This window comes from Felis catus, chromosome C1, assembly GCF_018350175.1.
Source record: "Felis catus isolate Fca126 chromosome C1, F.catus_Fca126_mat1.0, whole genome shotgun sequence".
Taxonomy (NCBI): domain Eukaryota; kingdom Metazoa; phylum Chordata; class Mammalia; order Carnivora; family Felidae; genus Felis; species Felis catus.
The window spans coordinates 94,868,612-94,874,914 of NC_058375.1; positions in this window are offsets into that span (position 1 = coordinate 94,868,612).

A 6,303-nucleotide genomic window follows, 5' to 3' on the forward strand; every position below is an offset into this window, starting at 1 on the left:
ATCTCTGTGTAAGTACAACAGTTGTTCATGATCAACGTGTCCAGTCGGTTGAATATTGTCGTGCCTTAATTTTCTCAACCTATTTTATGGCGGTCCAGACCAAATCACTTCCTCCCTTTAAAAACAGGCAAAGAAATATGTGCACGTGTACAACTAAAAAGGCATACACAAATATTCATGGAAAGCCTACTTGAAATAGCCTCACACTGGAAATAATCTCAAGTGTCCATAAACAGTGAAATGGATGGACTGTGGCATATTCTTACAATGGAGTACTATGCAGCAGTGAAAAACATCAATAAACCACTGTGGCACACAACATGGCTAGTCACACAAATGTGACGTTGGGCCAAAGAACCAGACATGAAAGAGCACATAATGTAAGGTTCCATCAATATATAAAGTTAAAAACAAGCAAAACTAATATATATAGTATGAAAAGCCAGGATGATGGCAGATTTACGGAGGAAGGAGGAAATAATGACTGGAAGGATACCATAGAGCTTCTGGGTGCTGGAATGTCCTCATTCTTAACATAGTGGCAGATACATAAATGTGTTCACTGTGTGATCATTCTTTGTATTGTCCAGTTCTATGCATTTTTATATATGTTTCTATATGTTTCATTTTTCTTAGAGAGAGAGAGAGAGAGAGGGCACAAGTGAGTGAAGGGCAGAAAGAGATAGATAGAACTTGGGGCTCACCCGAAGTGGGACTCGTGTTTTTACCTGAAAGGGGGCTCATGTTCACCTGATTCGGGGCTCAAGCTCACCCGACATGGGGCTCGAACTCACGAACTCTGAGATCATGACCTGAGCTGAAGTCAGATGCTCAATGACTGAGCCACCCATGTGCCCGGAGTTTAATTTTAAGAGACTTTAAAAAATACTCATCAGGACCGTAGGGTGACATAAATGGAGGTATAAGCCAGTTGAGAATGAGAAGGTACAGATAACTGTAGGAAAGTTAATTGTGGCATAGTTAGAGGGACATATGGGTTTGAAGCAGTGGGTTAAACTGGGAAAGATGAGAAGATATTTGTATGCATAGGGATGGGAAGCAGGGACAAGATATAATGTACGAGAGAGAGAGAGAGAGAGAGAGAGAGAGAGAGAGGTGGATCAAGGTCTGAGAGGAAGGGAGAAGGGTTAGGTATGAGACTGGCTTCAAAAGGGAAAAGAGAACTTTATTTGAAGGAGAAAAAAAGAGATGCTGATTTGTATGAGGAAGTGGGAAGTTACATGATACAACAAGAGACCTCAGTTTCTAAGTGAAAGGTGTTTGTTTGTTTGTTTTTTCTTCTTTTCTTCCTGTAGTTGCCATTCCCCGCCTAGTCCTCAGGTTATTCTCCCAAAGTCTGGCCCTGGAGTGGAAGAAAATGACATGAGCTTTTCTTTCTCGGAGGTCTCGGAAGGAAGCTCCCAAGTGAGTTTTATCCAGGGAGGTAGCATGGCGGAATAGACTGACGTTGGACCCAACCCCACCTGCTTACTTGCCCTGTAGCCTAAGGGTGGCATTCCCCTGAGCCCTGCTCTCCTCTAAGATGATGCAATCATCTTGCAGGTGGTTGTGAGCGCTGGAAAGAAGAGATTGGTAATCCGAATGTCCAAACTTCACACATCCCTGTAATGCCCAAATCACTGTGGCCTCAACTCCGTCTCTTGTCATGGCACAAATACTGTCTTTTCCCAGGCTCCTGTTTCCAGGTATTTCTGAGAAATGCTTAAAGAGTGTTTACAAGGTCTGCAGACCAATTCTGGGTAGTTGCTTGTCATTAGAGTTTGTCATTGGGATCCAACTACTACTTTCTCCTTCCCCAGTTATGCCCGTTTGCCTCAAGACAGACTGCTCCTGCTCTCCCCTGTGCCGTTCTGTCCAACCTGATATTGACCCTATCTCTGGTTCCATAAGGTGACTGCTAAGATCAGGAAATAAGGTTTGTTAAGACTATGCTGAAGGCTTAGTGACACGAGAAGGATATTACCAAAGAGGGAATTTAAAAGCGAAGTATCACTGCTCTTGGGTCTGCAGACGGGTCCTCTCCTGGACACTTCCCTGCCTCCCTGTTGCAGGGGCCAGTTGACCTAGCTGCGATAGAAATACCCTGGGGTCCATCCCTGCCTCCATACTCACATATCTAGAATGATTGACGATGACAGTGTCTATTACACACAGGGGAGAATGCTGACCCCCACACAGGATGTGATCTTGTCCTTTGGTGCCAAGACACCAGAACAACAACAAAATCAAAATCATCTCCAAAGGATGGGCTCTCTGGTACAGAATAACATTATCAGTAGTCCCATACAATTCCTCTTCAAGGCTTGAGGTGAACAGAAGCTCAACTATCTAGCCTTCAAACCATCTTGGAGTCTTGGCTTCTGATCTCCTGTGACAAATGATTAGGACAATAACCCATAGATCCGCCAGGAAAAAGCAATAATGGCCAGGATTAGTAAAGAACATCTGAATAATGGAAACAAAGATGACCTTTTATATTACAACAAAGAGCTTCTGGAGCCGAAGGTCTCAAATCTCTCCCTTTAAGACAGGAGTTTGTGCTCTATATTTGGATAACCTTGAGATTACTCAACTACACTTTCCTTTTCTAGAGTTTTCCCCAAGAGGCATCAGCTGTGTCTCTTTTGCCTAACTCTGTGTCCCCAGGGCCTGGTAACAGTGTAGGCACACACGAGGTAATCAGTAAATACTTGAGTGAATAAATGAATGAATGAGTCGAAGGGTAGTTTGCCCTAAACTTCCATCTCTACGGAGACAGAAAATCACTTGAAACGTTTTGTTCCCCTGGGTTCTACTGAGGTTGCTTAACACCCATTCTGCCTTTTACTTTGCTGGCAGCCTTTGGCCAGAGTTGTATCACATGGGTGGAATCTGAGCATCGTAGCCCCAGTCTCCTTTCTTGAGCCTCATTTATAGTGGGCATGTGACCCAGTTCTGGCTGGTAAGGACATTATCTGTTCTAGTCGAGGAGTGATCTGCTGGGGATGTCTGGTATGGGTTTCCCTAGAAGGGATGGTGTTTTTCTGCCTCTGGCCATCACTGGGTTTGAGGAGGGCAAGAGCTGCGGAGGCAAAGCCAGCACATGCACAGAACAAAGCCAACGTGCTCTCAGAGTAAGGAGGCAGGAGCCCGGTGTGGCTGGCAGGAGCCGGGAGCACCTCTTGCTACCTTAGGTAATGGCTCTCTTGACAGGTTAAGGCAGTGAGCTTTCTAAATACATTTTACATGGCTTCCAACACAAATACACACGCATGTAATATACAAAAACTACAGAAGTTTCACAGGACAATACCACTCCTACTCTTTGCAAGATAGTTCTCCTTTTTTCTTCCATTCTATTGCTGCATTTTTAAAAAGACATAACTGAGGGGCGCCTGGGTGACTCAGTTAAGCGTCCGACTTCAGCTCAGATCATGATATCATGGTGTGTGGGTTCGAGCCCCACATCGGGCTCTCCTCTGTCAGGGCAAAGCCCACTTCAGATCCTCTGTCCCCCTCTCTCTCTGCCCCTCCCCTCCTTGTGCTCTCTCTCTCTCTCTCTCTCAAAAAAAAAAGTAAACATTTTTAAAAAGACATAATTGAGGCACCCTAAAATCATTACACAAACCCAAAAATGTGTGTGACCTACAGCATAAAAAAATTGGGAGTTTTCTGGTACTTTTTCTGCAAACTCTGAAGTCCGACTACCTTGGGTTGGTATCCCAGTTACCTTGGGTTGGTAATCCCAGTTACCAGCTTTGTTCAATTGCCCAAGCTTCTTAACCTCTCTGATTCTGTTTTCTTATTATCTGGTGGGAGTAAGAAGGGCACCTACTTCCTAAGGATTGTTGTTCTAAGGATTAAATGAGTTAATATATGTAAAGCAGTTGGAATGGGGAGCCATTGGGAGGTCTGAGCAGAAAACTGACAGGATCTCCCAAAGCTGACTTAGGCATGGTCCCTGCGCTCACAGAGTTTACATTCCTCCGGGGAAAATATAATGCAGAGGTACTGGGATGAAGAGAAACACATAGCTGTCTAGAAACATGAAGGAGAAACTTGCATTTTGGCTGGTAAAATAAAGTCTCATAATCTCCAGGAACTAGGACTGGGAGATAAAATGAATTTGGAAAATTCTATTTGCTTAAAAAAATATAATACACTAAGTTTTAGAGCAATGTCAGGTACATGAAAATCGAAAGGAAAGTACAGTGCAGAGCATATTCCCTCACCTTCACCCTCACAGTTTTCCCTATTATTAACATCTTGTATTTGTGTGGTACATTTGTTAGAATTGATAAGGCAATATTGATACACTATTATTAAGTGAGGTCTATAGTTTACCTCAATGTTCACTCTTTGTCCCATACTTTCTGTGGGTTTGGGCAAATGTACAGTAACACGTATTCATCATTACAGTATCATATGCAATGGTTTCACTGCCCTAAACCCCGCTCCCAAGCCTATGCTCCACCTACTTACTCATCCCTCCTTCCCTCCCGTGAAACCCCTGGAAACCCCTGATCCTTTTATTGTGTTCATAGTTTTGCCTTTTCCAGAATTCCATAGAATGGAAATCATGCAGTAGGTAGACTTTTAAGATTGACTTCTTTCACTTAACAATGTCTGCTCACTTTTTACAAAACCTTTCTAGGGGCGCCTGGGTGGCTCAATCGGTTGAGCATCCCACTCTGGTTCAGGTCATGATCTCACAGTTTGTGAGTTCAAGCCCTGCGTTGGGCTCTGTGCTGACAGCTCAGAGTCTGGAGCCTGCTTCAGATCCTGTATCTCCTCCTCTCTCTGGCCCTCCCATGCTCACGCTCTGTCTCTCTGTCTCCCAATAATAGTAAATAAATGTTAAAAAAAAATTTTTAAATCAAATATGAATAAATTCCCAGCAGTATGACTACAACATTAACATGTGGTCAACACGTATTTGTTGAACTGAACTACAGTCCTAACCCCTTGATTACACTTAGGAATTTCCTAGATCTCCTTGGCCATTCATATAATAGGAACAGACAAGGCTCACGGATTGAACTCTTCATATGTGCAGGCACTGTGCTAAGCATTTTATAAACATTACTTTAAATCAGCTTTACCAATAATCCTTTGAGCTAGGTGTTACTATCCCTGCTTTATAGATGAAGAAACAGGCTCAGAGATGTTCAGAAACTTGCCCAAACTCACAAAGCAGGTAGAGTTCACCTTTCATTCACACTCAAATGAGAGCCTTATCTCCAGGTTCCTACTTCCATAGTGCTCTCAGACAGATAGCTTGTGTGATTAGAGTAGGCCAGTCTTCTCATCGTTCCCCAAATTCCCTACCTTCCTTGCTGAGGAATTCCAACTATGTATGAGGGTTTTTGTCATTTGTTGTTTCCTATATGGGACAGAGCCTCATCATAATAAGTGTCACACGTCTTGGAAGTATGGAGATGTAAGTGATACCTCCAGAGATAAGGCAGGCATATAGTCCTGTCACGCTAGGGAAATGAACCCACCATTCACCATTGTAGGAGGAAAGAAGGGGACTCAAAGATCAGGGAGGGCTTTGTAAATCATCAAAGATTATTAGACATCTCTGCCTACAATTAGAAATGTTAAATACCTGATTTTCTCCAATGCTTCCAACTTCTGGCAGGGAAGACTTACAAATCTAATAAGCAAAATATTTCAAACAGGTAGACAAGTCTTGTAAATCAAACATTCCAGCCTGCTAAATGTGGTAAGGTGACACAGTACAACCAAAGCAGCATCACAAAGACAAATTACTCTACCTGAATGAACACAGTTTATCAAGGTATTGATCCTGTATTCATGCCTTTATTGTCACCCTGCGTCTTTGTACAATTTCTTTGTACAATTTGAACTACATGTGTTTCTCATCCGACCAAGGGAAACTTATAAACCATCTCAGTCCCATGACTGCAGTAACTGACATTTCAGAATCAGGGTTTGGTCTGAGACTCTGGACGGGGAAACAAGGCTTGCACAATAATTCCAAGAACATTCTAGATGAACCCTTCATTAATAAGTTGAATCCTGGGGCGCCTGGGTGGCACAGTCGGTTAAGCGTCCGACTTCAGCTCAGGTCACGATCTCGCGGTCCGTGAGTTCGAGCCCCGCGTCGGGCTCTGGGCTGATGGCTCGGAGCCTGGAGCCTGTTTCCGATTCTGTGTCTCCCTCTCTCTCTGCCCCTCCCCCGTTCATGCTCTGTCTCTCTCTGTCCCAAAAATAAATAAAAACGTTGAAAAAAAATTAAAAAAAAATAAGTTGAATCCTTCTTACGGTAATAAAGTC